The sequence below is a fragment of the Vipera ursinii genome (genome assembly GCF_947247035.1).
Source record: "Vipera ursinii genome assembly, chromosome: Z".
In the NCBI taxonomy this organism is placed as follows: Eukaryota; Metazoa; Chordata; class Lepidosauria; order Squamata; family Viperidae; genus Vipera; species Vipera ursinii.
In genome coordinates this window covers 4,330,286-4,349,229 of record NC_139517.1, presented here as the reverse complement: position 1 = coordinate 4,349,229, position 18,944 = coordinate 4,330,286, and the positions used below count along the sequence as shown (strand labels likewise).

Genomic DNA, 18,944 nt, shown 5'->3' with positions numbered 1-18,944 from the left:
GCATATGCATGTTCACAGTAAAAAAACAGATCTAACAGGAATCCTCACAAAAACAAATAGTATAAATAAGCATTCATTTGTTTTATCAAAACATAAACAATCACAAGCTTGATCCAGTTAAAGAGAGGAATAACTAGTCACCCAAAACATGTTTGCTTGTGTGCATGTGTGTGTGTCTGTGCATGTGTTGTGAGTAGTGTAATGCTATTGCCTTTTTGATTAAGCAAGATTGCACATTGTCCCAAAAGACATAGGGGAAAATAGGAAAACCTGTTTCTACTTGTGTGAATGTCATAGCCATACACTTTTTGCAGCACAATCCCCAGCCACTAAAACCATTGTCTACCCACCAAAACACTGAATGCAGTTTCCAATGATGAAAGTTTTCTATCCCAGGTTGGATAGTTATATAAATCAATTCCTTTATCTGTTTTCTAGAATGGGATATCAGATATTTCATTGGGTGAGTAGACTGTCTGTGATAATCTGCACAATCTCTTTGTTGACATGGGAAATTCAATTAACATGTTCCTAGAGATCAGAAAGTCCCAACAGGAGTCAGAACCCAGGTATTTAAGGCAAAGTGTGGTTTCCAATTCCAGATCTCTATATAAATTGAGTTTTAAGTAGGACATGTGATATCCTTGTGATCAGAGGTGCAGAAAAATGTTCAGCCTTTGTAATTTGGGAAAGTTATAACTTCCAAGTTCCAACTGAAATACAATTTTGCCCGATAAATATTCAACTAAAGGTAAAGGTTCCCCCGCACATGCGTGCTAGTCGTTTCCGACTCTTGGGGCCGGTGCTCATCTCCGTTTCAAAGCCGAAGAGCCAGCGCTTGTCCGAGGACGTCTCCGTGGTCATGTGACCGGCATGACTAGACACCAAAGGCGCACGGAACGCTGTTACCTTCCCACCCTAGTAAGGTCCCTATTTTTCTACTTGCATTTTTACGTGCTTTCGAACTGCTAGGTTGGCAGAAGCTGGGGTGAGTAACAGGCGCTCACTCTGTTACGCGGCACTCGGGATTTGACCCGCCAAACTGCCGACCTTCTGATCAACAAGCTCAGCGTCCTAACCCACTGAGCCACCACGTCCCTAAATATTCAACTACTCGTTTACATTGGTCTACATAGATTGCAAAATTTTTCTCATTGTCATTTCTTTCCCTCACTTAATAATTTTCTTTCCCTCAGTTAACAGATATCAACCTCCTTGATATCATAAATTGAGATTTGTCCTTCAAGCAGATTTTTTTTTACAGTATCTGAGATTCCATCTGAGATTTCAAGTGTGGCCTTGGTAAGACCACACTTCGACTATTGCATCCACACTTCGACTATTGGTTGCCTTGACACAAAAAAATTTTGAGACTCCAGAAAGAGTGCAGAGAAGAGCAACAAAGATGATTAGGGGATTGGAGGCTAAAACATGAAGAATGGTTGCATAAATTGGGTATGCCTAATTTAATGAAGTGAAGGACTTAGGGGTGACATGATAGCAGCGTTCCAATATCTCAGGGATTGCCACAAAGAAGAGAGGGGTCTCTGGATCCCAAAAAGTTGTCTTGTATATATCCTAATTCACAGCCTAAATGCTGGAGATGTGGCAGTTTAGATGCTACTTATTTTCATATCTGGTGGACTTGTAGAAATATAAAAGCTTTTTGGATTAAAATTTGGTGGAACATTCAAAAGATTTTTAAGAGAAAGATAAAGTTTACTCCACAATTATTTTTATTGGGTGTTATTATAGATTGCGATACTAAAGAAATTAACTTAATGTTGAATTTGATAACAGCTGCAAGGCTATTGGTAGGGCAATATTGGAAGAAGGATTGCTTGCCTACTATAGAAGAATGGACGCTTCAAGTGTCAAATTTAGCAGAAATGGCTAAGATTTCTGCTTATTTGAAGGATCATTCACAAGAAAGATACATTTTGGTCTGGAGAAGATGGATAGATTATATTCAGAATAAATATGGGACTAAAAAGTTCCATTTAGCCTATGAGTAAATTTTAGATTGTTATTATTATTAATAGTTTATTGTAGTGGAATTTTTATTAGTTTTAAGTATATGGTATTATTACTATTTTTAGTATTAGTATGGTTTAATAATTTGGATATTGTATTGTTTAATAATTTGGATTTTAATTTGTTTATGTTTTTTATTATTATTATGTATACTTTTATTTTGCTTGTATTTATGTTAAAGGGGAGTTAAAGCGCATTATGAACTTGGTTATTTATATGGTTGGTTAATGTTAGTTAGATTATGATTATTATATTTGTAACCCTGTACTCAGCTCTGGGAAGTGGGGGAGGGAGAGGGGGCGGGTTTGGGGTGGGTTGGTTCTGGGGATTTTTTGTAACTTTTATAAAACTTTTCAATTAAAAAAAAAGAAGAAGAGGGGGGTCAATCTGTTCTTCAAAGCACCTGAAGGCAGGACAAGAAGCAACGGATGGAAACTAATCATGAAGACAGCCAACCTAGAACTAAGGAGAAAATTCCTGCCATTGAGAACAAGTAACCAGTGGAATGACTTTCCTCCAGAAGTTGTGGGTGCTCCAACACGGGAGATTTTAAAGAAGAGATTGGACAACCATTTCTCTGAAATGGAATAAAGTTTTCTGCCTGAGCAGGGAGTTGGACTAGATGACCTCCAAAGTCCTTTCCAACTCTGTTATTCTTGTTCATGAATGGGTGTGGAATATGAAGCATTTGAGCATGCAACATCCAAGGAGGAGAACACCTTCAAAAACTTGCAATTAGCAATCACTTCTACTATCAATTAGTATAAGATTGAATAAATGACTACATGGTTGATTTACATCTAAAAGATGGGTTCTGTCACAAAAAAACTGTGATAAATTAATATTAATAACATTACAGGGCTTTTTTTTTGTCATAGAATGCCCCGAACGGAGTTCGTGCACCTTTTTTGGATGGAACCTTGTAGGGTAGGCAAGACGGGTTGTATGATGTGTGTGAGTTCCAGCACCTTTTTTTTTTTACAAAAAAAAACACTGAGTAACAATATTGATTTATTGCAGTATTGTGTAGTATCATTAGAGGGATCACCAGCAGGAAAAAGGAGGTTTTACTCCTGCTATATAGGGTTTATACATTATCTAATGTATATAATCCTGCACCACACTCTACTGCATCTCTCTTCCTTCTCCATTTTCAACAGTTATACACAGTCTTTTTGATTAAGATCAGTGTGGTATATTAAGTTTTCTTGAGCTAACATTACTTGCTGAAAGTAATTAAGCTATCACCGGAAAACTGGAACAACAAACAGAGGTTTTCTCAAATCCCAATATTGAGTCTCAATATCAGCTGCAGAATCCTTTGGTCACTCACTAGCATCCTTTCACCATCCTCAATTTTGAATCTTCTCATCGTATTGGAATTGCAACATCAAAAATTACCAACTGGGAAGTTCATCTTGGCTGATAATTTCAAGAGTTTCAACTGCAAGCTACCAGAAGGACAGCAGTGTACAGTTCCACAATAATCCATAACTCTGAAAAATAAGTCTCTAAGCAACCTCTGTAGAGGTATCAAATTATTGAGGAATGACAAGGGATCCCTCTAGTTTTCATACACTATTTGAAGCAAGTATTTATTTTTCCTTTTGCAGATTTCTAGGTGGTTTTGATTCCATAACAGTACTAGACCACTTCAACTGAATGACAGGTTTTAAAACCCTGCTTACTTACCTCATTGTCTCTTTTTTTTAAAAAAAAAATCCATTTATATCCCGCCCTTCTCCGAAGACTCAGGGCGGCTTACAAGCTTAGCAGTAGCCTTCATTCTATGTATATGCCTGCTTATTAGGGCTTTCACACACACCCCACAAGCAGCATTATTACAAAGTCAGCTTAATTGCCCCCAACAATCTGGGTCCTCATTTTACCTACCTCGGAAGGATGGAAGGCTGAGTCAACCTTGAGCCTGGTGGGACTTGAACCTGCACTAATTGCAGGCAGCTGGTGTTACTTAAGGAGGCATTAGCCCACTGCGCCACCAAGGCTCTTTTCAGTCTCTGAGCTTAACAAGGAATCATATATTTCTTCACGTGCAACTGTGAACACCCTAACCTTTTTGAAATTATAATGGTTAAGGTGCTGGCCTAGAAACCAGGAGACTGTAAGTTCTAGTCCTACCATTTTCTGCTGGGAAAATGTCAGCAAACCACTACAAAGGATTTGGAGATTAATTTTCCAAGGCGTTGTAAGAGTTTTAATGTTTTAAAGGCAAAAAAGGAGGAGGAACTAAGGATTAGGCCCAGCTCTACTTACTACAGGCCTGAGTTAACTTGTTTGGACAGGGCATGGAAGTTATCACTCAATTTCCACGGTTTTGTACTCAAAGACGAAGACTGCTTCATTTTTTTTAATAATCTGAAATACCAGAGGGCAAGACAAGAAACAATGGATGAAAATTAATCAAGGAGAGAAACAACCTAGAACTAAGGAAAAATTTCTTAACAGTGAGAACAATCTACCAGTGGAATGGCTTGCCTTCAGATGTCATGGATGCCCCATCACAGGAGACTTTTGAGAAAAGACTGGACAGCCATTTATCTGAAATGGTATAAGGTCTTCTGCTCAAGCAGGGGTTGGACATAATAATAATAATAATAATAATAATAATAATAATAATAATAATAATAATAATAATAATAATAATAATAATAATAATAATAATAATTTAATTTTTATACCGCCCTTCTCCCGAAGGACTCAGGGCGGTGTACAGGGCAATACAATAAAATACAATATATAAAAGTTAAAAAATATTAAATACTATAGCCCAATTCAATAAATTAATACAATAGTGTTAAAATACCCCTAAACCCATCAGACCAGGCCGGCTTGTTCAAATAAATATGTTTTTAGGTCACGTCGGAAGGAGCGAAGGTCGGGAGCCATCCGGAGCTCCACCGGTAAATGGTTCCAAAGGTCTGGCGCGCCCACAGAGAACGCCCTCCCCCTGGGGACCGCCAGTTGACACTCTTTGACCGACGGCACCCTAAGGAGGCCCTCTCTGTGGGAGCGCACTGGACGAAGGGAAGTTGATGCCGGCCGCAGGTGCTCCCGTAAGTAACCCAGACCCATACCATTTAGGGCTTTATAGGTCATAACCAGCACCTTGAATCTTATCCGGAGGACAACCGGAAGCCAATGCAGCTCGTGGAGTAGAGGTGTTACATGGGAGTATCGGGAAACCCCCACCACCACTCTTGCGGCCACTTTCTGCACCAGCTAGAGCCTCCGAGTAGTCTTCAAGGGCAGCCCCACGTAGAGAGCATTGCAGTAGTCCAAACGGGAGGTCACAAGTGCATGAGTGACTGTGCGCAAGGCATCCCGGTCCAGATAGGGCCGCAACTGGCGCACCAGGCAAACCTGGGCAAAGGCCCCCCTAGTCACAGCTCCTATATGATCTTCCAAAGAGAGCTGTGAGTCTAGGAGGACACCCAAGTTGTGAGCCCTATCTACGGGGAGTAATATCTCACCCCCCATAGTCAACGATGGAACAAACTGAATTTCCTGAGATGCCAGCACCCACAGCCATTCAGTCTTGTCAGGGTTGAGCCGAAGCCTGTTCCTCCCCATCCAGACCCGAACCGCCTCCAGGCAACGGGACATCACATCGAGGGCATCACTGGGGTGGTTTGGGGTAGAAATAAAAAGCTGGGTATCATCCGCATATTGATGGTACCCAACCCCAAAACCACGAATGATCTCACCCAGCGGCTTCATGTAGATGTTGAACAGGAGAGGCGAGAGGACCGACCCCTGAGGGACTCCACAAATGAGAGGCCTCGAGACCGACCTCTGCCCTCCTGCCAACACCGACTGCGAATGTCCCAGGAGGTAGGAGGAGAACCACCGTAAGACAGTGCCTCCCACTCCCAACCCCCGAAGACGCCGCAGTAAGATACCATGGTCGATGGTATCAAAAGCCGCTGAGAGGTCTAATAGGACTAGGACAGAGGAGCAGCCCCTGTCCCGAGCCCGCCAGAGATGACCTCCAAGTTCCTCTTCAGACTCTGTTATTCTATTCCTATTCTATTCTATTCCTATTTTATTCTATTCCTATGCTATTCCTATTCCTATTCTATTCCTATTCCTATTTTATTCAAATTCCTAATTCTATTTTATTTTATTCCTTATTCTATTCTATTTTATTCTATATTCTATTCTATTCTATATTCTATTCTTTTCTATTCCTGTTCTATTCTATATTCCATTCCATTCTATATTCTATATATTCTGTTTTATTTTATTACATTATATTACGTTGTTGTGTTGTGTTGTGTTGTGTTGTGTTGTGTTATGTTATGTTATCTTCTATTATCTTCTGTTTTTTTCATCCTCTTGGACAACATTGCAGAATTGAATGGTAATGATTTTGTCAGAGCACCAAATATTTACAGGTGTTGTTGACCAGTTTAATTAAGATACCCCTGTTTTTCTCAGTAAAAGAATTTTTGGACCTCTAAAAGACATAAAAGAGAAAGAAGGGAAGTTCTCCATGGTTGAGAACATTTCACATGGCAATTTTGGGAACTCAGAGCACAACAACGAAGGGTTTTTCACACCTTCAGTTCACACTTTTACGCCAGCTCTAAAGTTGTTACTAATTGCTAATTTTTGTTTGTTTCTAAATCACACTTCCTAAAACCATGAGCAAAACTCTGAAGGCCCTGTTAATCAAGGACATCATTCTCAAGTAGAAACAGAATCCAGTCTTACAACAGAAGACGATGGTGTCCCCGGCATTTGATTTGGTGAGTAAAAAAAAAAGAGGTACTGTTATTTGACTTTCCATCTCCTGGGAAGATAGAAATAAATGAGAATACTAGGAGAATGGGAACTTTTCTGGAATCAGATGCTGCCTCTGGGAGAAGAAGGCCAGGTAAGATCTCTTGTAAAAAGAATTTGTAACTGACATTTTATTAGATTTCTTGTCATTCTATTTAGTTTTCCTAGCTATTGAGGAATAGTAAGGCTTGTTGTGCTCTTTGTGTGATCAAATGTCCACCAAAGGGCCTGAAGTTCTTGGCAGCAACTTTGTACTGTAGGACTGTGTCATTGATTCTACCTCAGTCCCTGAATGTCAGTCATGGAGCAATTCTGCCCAAAGCTCAGAGTGGGCTCCTCACATCCTTCAAGGTGGTCACATTTTAGTAAGGAGTTAGCAGGAAGAGAGAGTTATACGCACAACTATCTTGCTGAGCTGGGAAACTGCCTGCCACTCAGTTAGAGAAAAGTTCAGAAATGAATGGTGGAGAGAGTTCTAGCATATTCTGCTAGTTTCTTCCAAGCTTCACCAAAAAGCTAGAAGGACCTGCATGTTCCATCTGGCCTACCAGCCACCTTCATTCTTCATCTTCTTGCTTAGTTTAATGCTCAGAAAACCTAGATGGGCTTAAGGGAACCTGGCATTCATCTGGAAGACTTCTCATTTCTAACAAAGGAAATAGCAGTGGGGCTACTGGGACCATTCCTAGTTGCAAGCTTGATGCTTAAAATTATTTCTGACCACTCAGATCAGCAACGGACAAACTGAGCATCTAGCAGTGTATCTATAGTCTATAGAATAGTCTGTCTTTTCTGATACCTAATTTTAAGCTTCTGGTCTTCAAGGTTACAAAAGCTAAATGATAATCAAAGTAGCTCCTTAAATGTCCACCTACAACCTCATGCATTCTAGAGCTTCAATCAGTAATTATTCCTGATTCCTGAATGATAGCCGTGAGATAAGCTACCTGTTAACATGAAAAATCGGGTCACCCAGCTATCTGCTCAAAGCCAAGAAGGAACAAGTTAGGTTCAGGCACATCTGGATTAGTTCTTAGCTAAGAGCTAGGTAGCATTTTTAAAAGCAGCTTAGCCTTTAGGTCTACTGGAAATTTCTTGAGCGTCTACCTGAATAAGCTAGTGGGAAGGACCTTAAGAGCTGAGTACTAGGGCTAACAAAAGCTAGTGGAAAGCAGCAATGCTTAACCCAAGCCTCCAACCCAACTGGGGTCTAGGATTCCTAGAAGCTAGTAGGGAGTATAGGAGCTTGCCACTAGCTTTAGGGTTAACTGAAAGGTGTTCCATCTTGTAGCTTAGCTCCTAAGCTTGGAGGAAACATCTTAACAGGGCATCTACTGCTATCACATAGCTCAGTGCATGAGTTTATCTAAGCTAGATTCTTAGGTGAAATTTCCTAGCCCAGCTGGCTATTACATTTCAAGGAAGCATGTAGGGAGCTACAAGGCTTAGGCTAAACTTCATGCTCAGCTAGGATCTTTTTTCACTTCCTACCTCAGTGTTATGATTCAGCTAGGGCTGAAAAAGGCCAACCGTGTAATTGTTTTGCTCAGTGCTTCTCCAACTTGGTAACTTTGAGATGTGTGAACTTCGACTCCCATTTTAGGAGTTCAAGAAGTCCACACGTCTTAAAAGCTCGCGAGGTTTAGAAACCCCGGTTTAGCTTGATCTGCAATCTCGGGGCTCCTGTATCTAGTGAGGATTAAGGAAGCTACCTAGTCTTTTCCAAGCCTGAAGCTCAACTGAGATGTTTGCTGTGCTTTAGACAAGAGACTGAAGAGCTGAGGGAATTAGCAATAAATCTCATGTTCAACATGGAGCTTCTTTATATCCATGGACTCTGTGAGCTTAGGTCAGCTAATGGGCTGAATTACTCCAAGATGGATGTGGAGCTTTTTCATTTTTCAATGCCCAGCTGAATGCTAGGATTTAGGAATGCTAGCGGGGGAGGCAAGGTGCTTATTCCAAACCATGCTAAAGCAGAAGGCTTCTAGCTGGGTTTTAGTGTTCAGTGAAGCCAGTCAGTAAGAAGGAGCTTTGCTAACAATCAGTTGCTTGATCTGCAGCTGAGTCCTAGAGAACAAATAAGCTGGCAATGAATGGGGAAGCTGCTTGCTCCAAGCTGATGCTTGGCCAAGACATCCTCAACCATCCAACTGAATGTTATAGTTCATGGCAGTTGATCCAGAAAGCTTCCAAGCTTCATGGCCAACTAGGAGATTTTTTTTAACCTCCTAGCTAACTATGATTCACTAAGCTGGTGGAAAGGGACTTTCTTGCCCCAAGCTTCCAAATCTCTTGCTTAGCTAAAAGCTTTGTGATGACTAGGATTTGAGCAGTTGGGCTCATAACAAGCTTTTGGAGAGCAATGTGGATGCCTGAGTGTCTGCTCCAACCTTGATGCTGGTCTTTCACATTTTTAATCAACTATCTCTAGAATGCAGGGAGAGTAGTTTGAAGTGAGTGGGCTTATTCCACCCTTCATGCTAGGAGACTTTTCCCAGCCTAGCTGAGTGTGTCGAGTTCTGCCAAGCTACTCAGGAAAAAGGGAGCTAACAGGGGTGTCTGCTCCAGTTCTTACACATAACAGTGTAAGAGCTATCATTCTCCAAGAGATGAGAAGAGTTCCTAAAAGGGTGAATTACTCCAAACTGGATGCTGAGCCTTTTTCAATGCCCAGCCAACTGCTAGGATTTTTAACTACCAGCTAAACGCAAGGATTCAGATAAGCTAGTGAACAGCCAGGAGGCTCCTACAAGTCTCATATGCAGTGTGGAGCTCCTTGATCTCCTTGTTGAAGTCTAGATTTCAAATAAAGTAGTGAAGAACAAGGAGGTTACTTGCTGCTACTCGTGTGCTCAACTGAGATATCCTCAATCATCCAGCTGAATGCTAGAACTCAGTCAAGCTAGTGGGGAACAAGGGATGGTGATGATTGTCTATGGAGATTCTCAGTCATCCAGGTCATGGTTGTCCCAAAGATGCTTTTCAAGAGGCAACTGGACTTTGTTTTTCTTTGAAGATATTTTGCTTCTCATCCAAGAAGCTTCTTCAGCTTTGACTGGATGGTGGGGAATGGAAGGATCTCACCATCCAGTCAGAGCTGAAGAAACGTCTTGGATGAGAAGTGAAACATTTTCAAAGAAAAACAAGAAAGTCCAGTTACCGCTTGAAAAAGCACCTTTGGGACAGATGGTGATGATGCTATTCATCCAGTCTTGGTAATTCTATGGGCCAGGTCTCTCCACATCTTCCAACCTTGCACTACTTCTTTGAGTTGTTCTAAGCTCTAGTTGGTGTCAGGCTTCATGGTGTCCAGCCTTCACGTTCTCTGGAGCTTATCCCAAATGTCAGGCTCAACCAAAAGATAAGCTAGTTAAGAGGCTTAATTAGACATCTCCAGTGAGAATGTCTTGCTCACTCGGCTGAGAGCTTGGATTCACATAAGCTAGCATGGGTCAAGGAGTTATTGGGAGGTCTGCTGAAGTGTGAAGTACAGCTGAGACACCAGCTGAATGCTTTGCTTTAATTGTTAATTAACAGGAGAGCATCCTACAGATCTCACCAACATTAGGATGCTTTCTAATTCCTTACCTTAGTTCTAGGATTTAAAAGAGAGGGGTGGGGGGAGCCAGGAGGCTAGCTCCTCCAAGCCAGAGTTGTTTCTAGGCATTTATGTGAATGCTACGCTTCAGACAACCTAAGCCAGAGCTAAAGTCTCATGCTCAGCACTAAACTTTATGATCTCCTAGCTAAGGGCAAGGTAGAGGGGAATGAGAAGGCTGTTGGATGCTCTACTGCAGGGGTCTTCAAACTTGGTCCTTTTATGACTTGTGGATGTCAACTCCCAGAATTCCTCAGCCAGCATGCCTGGATGAGGAATTCTGGGAGTTGAAGTCCACAAGTCATAAAAGGGCCAAGTTTGAAGACCCCTGCTCTACTGAGACATCTATTTGTCTAAAATGGTATAGGGTTTCCTGTCTGAGCAAGGGGTTTGGCTAGAAGACCTACAAGGCCCCTTCCAATTCTCTTCCCCCTGTGTGTCTGCTTGTATGCTAGGATTTAGTGAAGCTAGTGAGAAGCAAGAGGATGGAGGGTTATTCCAAGTTTTATACAGAACTGGAGATAGTATACGTCCTGCCTCTCTGAGGTATAAAATCAGCCATCTGCTTATTTCTGTAGCTCAAAAAGCTGATAAAGGCATAGGGGAAAGTAACTTTGTTTTCATCACTGCTAAAACTTCTTGTTAGAGCTTTGATTTTTTCGTGTTTAACTGGAAGCTGAATCCTTAGGGTGAACTTTTGCCTTAGCACATTTGCTGTTTCAACTTCAAAGAGGCAAAAAATATTAAAATGGTGCAATTAGTGTACTCCAGTTATCTACTAGAAAGGGAATTATAAGTAGCCATTTAGTGGTGGAATTTGGTTTCATGAACTTCCGGAAGTTCCTAGCATATAAAGAATTTTCTTCATCTCCCCAAACATACTTCATTCTCATATTCTTCGTGACAGCAAGTCTAAATTTCTCCCACTTTATTTCCCCATAGGCGTAAAAGTATGACCCCTTCTCATAGGCTGCAGCTGGTAATCTCCCATCCAGTGCCATGTCCATGGACAATGCAAAATAAATAGTTTTTCCTCAGTTGTAAGTCCTCAGAAAGTAAAAACCTTGACCATGGAGATTAGCAAGCTAGGAATGACAAATTAGCTGGAATATTTACAATTTGGGACAGGGTCGTCCTGCTGAAAAACCTCAAGAGATCCTGGGTTTCTTAATCTTCTTAACCCCAAGAAGAGAGAACAATGAAAGCCAGAGCCAGGAATAAACCAACATGAGACAGAGTTCTCCGCAACTAGGTGGACTGTGTCAGTGACCGTCGTCTATAGTATGACTCTTATTCCTTTCTTGCCGGCCAGGAGATTTGGTCTAAAACTTTGGCCATCTTGTTCTCGATTAGAATTATCAAACCGATAAGAGTTATCAATCAAAAATGGATAGCTATCTCAATGAACTTGTATGTCCATGCTGTTATCACAACAAAGGTATTGCACCAATCCACAGTGGTCAAAAACATTTTGGACTTGAGAATTCTACAGGCAGCTGGAGGGGGGGAAGCATCATATATTTGTTTGTGTCTATTTTTGTTTTTCCATGTACACAAGGTATCCAAAAGTGCATTGTAGTTTGATGGTGTTTGGGTTGATGTAGTTTGATGGTGTTTGATTCGGGGATATTGCTTATTTTAAAATAAAACAATATTTTATTTTCAGAAACTATCTTAGCACTTCAAACACACTTTTTTTAGGGGGGGGAACCTGTATTTTCAAAAATAGCTTAAGTGCTTCAGTTCTTATTCCAGCTGCCTCAGCTCCCAATTACAGTGATTTTTTTTAATAAAAAAAAGAAAATTATTTCCTTTGTGTATAGGAAAGAATCAAACAATGCCAGCTCTGAATTAGTGCCTATTAGCTTCAATCTAGTTAAAGTCTTTTAGTTTACTCCTAAATCCTTTAAAAGGTCTTGACTCATCTAGTTTAGAAATAATTTGCAGTTCTTTTCCAGGACTCAGAGAATTAGAAGAAAAAAAATTAAAGACCAATGACTTTTTGAGATAGTGATAAATATGTGGTTAAGGGTTGTATGTAAGCCCCTCAAATATTGGAAGATGGTTACCGTCTCTCCCCTAATCATTTGTAGAGCATTTGAACCCAGAAGAGACATAACACATCTCCAATGATTTATTAAAGATGTGAGTGGGGCCATTTGATCAGCACAGACAGTAAGAAGGAGTTAGCCTGCTTGGGCCTAGGTATTTTTCAAGGCCTTTTGTCCGTGAAACAGCCCTTGCACATCTTTTTCTGTGATCACCAGAGGTGAGGGGCAAGAGGGATGGAGTCAGGTGTGGTGGACCTGGCTGTTGTAGGTGTATCTGAGATGGAGAGGATAGCAATAGTTGATATTGGTCTCCTCTCAAACCTACAGGAGAACACATTCAAGTCATCTGCTAGTTGCCAATTCTCTTTAGCAAGGGAGTGAGGTCTGCTATAGCCAGTGATATTTTGCCAACTGTACAGCATTCTAACACCTGCTCCTATAGGCTTCCTCTTTGGCACGGCATGGATGTTTGAGCTTAGCTGTGAATCAACGTTTATTATTACCGTAGGTGTATAAGGTTTTGGTCAGCACACGTAAGTCCTCACAAAAACTAATGCATGATGTCACGGTGTCAGTGAGTTCATCCAAGTCCACTGAGGCAGCTTCAAAAACCATCCAGCCTGTGCAGTAGAGGCAAGCTTGTAGCTTTAACTTTGCCTCTTCAGTCGAAGATTTCTCTTTTATTGGTTTTATGATTTTCTTACCCCATGCTTCTTGGGCAGGGGTCTTCAAACGTGGCCCTCTTATGACTTGTGGACTTCAACTCCCAGAATTCCTCAGCCAGCGTGCCTTGCTGAGGAATCCTGGGCATTGAAGTCCACAAGGCATAAAAGGGCCAAGTTTGAAGACTCCTGTTCTTGGGTCTGTAATATGCCTCCTCCCTTGCCCCTCCTTCTCTGATTTCTCTTTTGCTTCTTTCTAACTACCATGTGGAAAGAGATAACCGCTGTTCCCTCAGTCCGAATTTCCTCCTCATTTGAAAAGCAGGGACGAATAGTCCCAGAAAGTTGCTTGTTATTTAAAGTCCACAGTCTGATATTCAAAATCTCATCTCTTGAATATGAAATTGACAGAGAGTCACAGGAAATAATAGAAAACGTCAGAACTCCTCGAGTATAAATCAAACCTTCAGCTACAGAAATGTAACTAACTTTGAGAAAATCGTAACTGACAAAGATATTTTGAATACTGACGGGAAATTAAACTCAAGTCAGAGCTGGAAAAACAGGACATTGATTTTAATAGGGAGACTTTGTTTGTAAATACAATTTAAATATAAGGTGGTTAGAAAAGGGGTTATAAATTGATATTGTTATTTCTGTTAAGATTAGATAAATATGAAGGGGACGTGTATATCTAATTTTGTATGTATTAATAGTAGTAAGAATTGTATTTCTCTAATGTTGAGAAAGTGAAAACTTCAGGGGAAGAAGGGGGGATCCAAAAAACCCCCATTGGATTGTGTAACATTGAATAGATTTATACCAAAGTTAAGATGCAACGTTGAGTAACAAATGTACCCGGACATAAGATCTGTTTACTAAGCATTTGTGATTGTAGTATTAAAAAAACAAACAATAAAACACTTATTAAAAGAAAAACTACTCAAGAGCATTTCACCAAGGCGGCCACCGCTGTCGCCATCTTTAACGGAATATAAACTCACTATCTTCACTGTGTTATCTTTATCTTCCCCTACAGCTGTCAATACAGCCCCAACTGTATTCCCGCTGTCTCCTTGTAACCAAGATATTGCCACCGCTTCCCTAGTTTCCATCGGTTGTTTCATCAAAGGCTACTTTCCTAAACCAGCCACAGTGCAGTGGAATTCAGGCGCCATCACCAGTGGAATTCAGAACTTCCCTCCGGTTTTGCTGTCATCCGACCACTATAGTCACACCAGCCTGCTCACCATCCCTGCCAGCCAGTGGCAGTCCAAGTCATTCCAGTGCAATGTCGAGCATGCAGCCACCAACACCAGAATTAACAAAATAATTGAACGTAAGTCCTGTAAAGCTATCCTTTTCTTTTCTCAAGGGCACTTGATTTGTCAGAGGCAAGAAAAGTCAAATGTGAAGGTAAATCGTTGGGACATAATGGCAATTGTCAAGGTACAAGCAATCCTTGGTTTGCAACTGTTTGGTGACCATTCAAACTTACGACAGCGCTGAAAAAGGAGACTTGATGACTGTTTTTCACACTTACAATCATTGCAACATCCTTGTGATCACATGAGCAAAATTTGGGTGCTTGGCAACCGACTCATAATTATGATGGTCACAGTGTCTCAGGGTCATGTCTCACATTCTGGGACCTTCTGACAAGCAAAGTCAATGGGAAAGCCAGATTCACTTAAAAACCATGTTACTAATTTAACAAACTGCAGTGCTTCAGTAAACGCCTGTGGCAAGAAAAGTCATAAAATGGGGCAAAACTCATTTAACAAATGTCTTGCTTAGCAATATAAATTATGGGGTCCATTGTTGTCACAAGTTGGGGGTTACCTGTAGTGCTTGATTTACCCCCAGTCACTTAAGGACCACATGGAGTTACCGCAGTCTCCTCAAAAGGTACCTGTGAACCAATGTGAAGAGGAAAGAGAGGAATAGCCATCACCCGTTGTAAGGAATTAAGGCAAAGGTTGATAGATATAGACCTGGAAAACAAGTTTTGAGGAGCCCCAAAGATATCTTTTTCCCCCCAAGGCAACTGAACTTGCTTGTTTTTCTTTCAAGACATTTCACTTCTCATCTAAGACGCTTCTTCATTTCTGACTGGATGGTGGGGAATAGCAGTCAGAGCTTCAGTCAGAGCTGAAGAAGCTTCTTGAATGAGAAGCAAAATGTCTTCAAAGAAAAACAAGAAAGTCCAGTTGCCTCATGAAGAAAAAAAAAAGCATCTTTGGGACAACCGTGACCTGGATGACTGAGAATCTCCATAGATTAAGGTTTGAGGAGGGATTCAGAAGACAAAGAGATGTTTGTGTGAAAGGTCAAGGATTTTCCAAGCCATGGAATCTTTCAATCAGAAAACTCTCAGAACAATCAAAAGGGGGGGAAAAAAGCTGAGAAGACAATCGATGAAGGATAGGGGTTGTGTTAGGATACTACCCAAGGTGTAGTGACCCTCCTTCTTGCTTCTTTACTCTGTTATACTTAAAAAAGGTAAAGGTAAAGGTTAAAGGTTCCCCCGCACATGCGTGCTAGTCGTTTCCGACTCTAGGGGCCGGTGCTCATCTCCGTTTCAAAGCCGAAGAGCCAGCGCTTGTCCGAGGACGTCTCCGTGGTCATGTGGCCGGCATGACTAGACGCCAAAGGCGCACGGAACGCTGTTACCTTCCCACCGGAGTGGTCCCTATTTTTCTACTTGCATTTTTTACGTGCTTTCGAACTGCTAGGTTGGCAGAAGCTGGGACGAGTAACAGGCGCTCACTCTGTTACGCGGCACTCGGGATTCGACCCACCAAACTGCCGACCTTCTGATCGACAAGCTCAGCGTCCTAACCCACTGAGCCACTGCGTCCCTGTTATACTTAGTAACCATTAAATGTGTCATCTAATTCTTCCTGCTTAGGCTCTGCAATCCGTAGTCCTGTGGGCCCCGAGATTACTGTGTTCCATTCATGCGACTCCAGAGACAGTGATGGGACCGTACAGTTGTGGTGCCATATTTCAGGTTTCTACCCCAAACAATTGGATATTGATTGGAAGGTGGGCAGCCGCTCTGGGCTGCTGCATCCATACAATTATCCCCCTTGGCAGAATCCTGGCACGTATACTTTCAGTACTGCCAGCGTGGTCAATATCACCCAAGCTGATTGGCTGGAAGGAAATAGTTATTACTGCGAGGCAACCCATGCGGCGTCACAAACCAAGGTGAAAGGCAAAGCCAAGAAATGTACAGGTAATCATGATATTACGCAAATTCTGGTTTGTATACTGTAAGTGAGCAAGGAATGAAAAGAGAAAACCAAAGGAGGAAGCTAGCTCACCTTTTCACAAGATCTTTTGTCCTATGTATAAATCCATACTATTTTAAATAAATCTTCATTAATTTAGGATTTCCTCACCTGCTCAGACAACCCTATTTAGAGAGAGGAAACATTTTTTTTTCTGGCTTAATTGGAGCCAGCAGTGACAAGTGGTTAGAAAGCAGTATTGCAGGCTAGATCACTGCTCAGTGCAAGGAGTTCGATACTGACCAGCTCAAGTGTAACTCAGCCTTCTATCCTGCAAAAGTCAATAAAATGAGGGCCCAGATTATTGGGAGTAATAGGCTGACTCTGTAAACCACTTAGAGAGGACTGTAAAGCAGAACGGAATGGAACAGAGCAGAACAGAACAGAACAGAACAGAACAGAACAGAACAGAACAGAATAGAATAGAATAGAATAGTTGGAAGAGACCTTGGAGGTCTTCCAGTCAAACCCCGTGCTCAGGCAGGATTGTTCTAACTGTGGAACAACTTGCCTCCAGAAATGAAAAGCCATTTCATTACATACAATGAAATGGTATATAAGTTTAAGTGTTATGGCTATTTCTCTTGACTATTAAAAAAAGAGGCAGCATCAAAGGACTTGTATTTACTAAACTTAAAAGCAGCTCCAGTATAGATCAGATCAAGAGGCTGTTGGGATGGGGAAGAAATGAGAGTCGAAGAGGGAGCTGACATTAATTTTTTAACTTTAGATGGAAGCAGTTGTCCCTCCGGTGATATTAAGGTGGATATTTTGCCCCCAAGACCAAAAGCCTTGTACATTGATAGAAATAGCAAGATCAGCTGTGTGGTGAGCAATCTGCAAAATGAACAGGGGTTGAAATTCACCTGGTCTCGGGAGAAGAGTGGACACCTGACTCCTGACGCAATAGAAACGACAGAAGGATCAGATGGTGGTTACATTGTTCTCAGTCGCCTCAGCATCTTCTCTGAAGAATGGGACTCAGGAGAGACTTTCACCTGTGTGGTGGAACATCCAACCTTTGTTTCTCCCATCACAAAGAAAATTTCCAAGACCAGAGGTAAGGAGGAAGTGACACTGTTCTCCACTAACAGACTTATTTTCATTTGTGCCAGGAATGTCTGTAAGGACAAAGCTCTGTAACAGATGACGTGTACTGCACGTTTGGAGACCTGAAAAGGGGTGGCATCAACAATCCAAATATTAGGTGGATAACCACACCAGGTTAACAAAATTCACACTTGGCTTGGCACAACATAGGCCTTTAGTCACAGAACAGCCTGTAAACCATGGTTCAGGGATATAAATGAACAATGGGTTTGCTCAATAAACAATGGCTAAAGGAACCACCGTTTAGCAAGAGGGATAAACCATTCATTGCTGCCACTGATTTGTCTTATCTTTCATTGTTGTGTTTTCTTTCTTCAACCTTCACAAAGGCAAACACAGTGCACCCAAGGTCTATGTCTTCCCGCCTCATCAAGAGGAGCTCAACCCAGGCAGATCGGTGTCGCTTACCTGCTTGGTAACTGGGTTTTTCCCAGGGCCTGCTGATATCCAGTGGCTGGAGGATCACAATCCCCTGTCAGAGGACAACTCTGTGACTACTCCACCTATGAAGAATAAGCATGAGGATTCCTACTTTGTCTACAGCAAACTTACTGTCCCCAGGACTGATTGGAATACCAAAACATTCACTTGTATGGTGGTCCAAGAAGACCTCCCCATGAAGTTCACCCAGAGGAACATCTCAAGAACCCAGGGTAAAAAATGAATCAGCTGCTCCATTTCAATCCGCCCTAGATGTGCCTCTAGCACTGTCAAACCAAATTGTTAATGATTTGTATGCTCACGCATTTCACATCTGGATGAATAAAAGCAAACCATCTCAGAAACCCCTCAGGTTCTCTTGTTTGCTCCTTTAGGCACAAGATGTAGAAGGGGAAAGGGGATAATCTGTCTGAAAAAGCAGAGTCAAGGCTTAAGCCTGGCTTATTGTATTGATTGATTAATTCTGATTTCTACAGCCTCCCACCTCAGCAAATGAATCTGGGCGGGTCACAGTTCTGATAATCCAACATAATGGAGTCCATCGTGTTTCTGTATGAATCCCACAGAGGGCCAATGGATTTAGCTGGGTTACACACAGGTACCCCAAATTAGCCTCACTGCAGTGCTGTGCTGTGAGAAAAGAATGGAATAGGTGCATCTAATCCAATCTGCTGAGCTTCAGGGTTCAATGAATATTTGAACCCATCAAGTTCAAGGACAATGATCCTTTACTGTCTGCTCCATATGAACTTTCCTATATTGTTAAGTGCCCTTCTCTGTAGGTTGTCCACTTAGCCCAAGAGCAAAGAGTCAAAATATCTGAAATACATATGATTGTAATTATTTATCGAAAAATGTCCCATCAACTTAGATCCATCTACGTCCCTTGGCCAACTGCCTCTGAGCCACAGTTTCTCCATGGACCAATCATTTGGAGCAAAGTGGC

At 41.6% G+C, this 18,944-nt stretch overlaps 1 gene segment (V, D, J or C); it reads left to right on the top strand.

Moving 5' to 3' along the window:
* Positions 1-18,340, top strand: part of LOC310649022 (Ig gamma chain C region-like) — an 83,440-nt gene extending 65,100 nt beyond the window's left edge. Inside the window, exons 2-5 of the C gene segment in view lie at positions 14,191-14,490; positions 16,063-16,392; positions 17,178-17,507; positions 17,887-18,340.
* Positions 18,341-18,944: the final 604 nt, after the last annotated feature.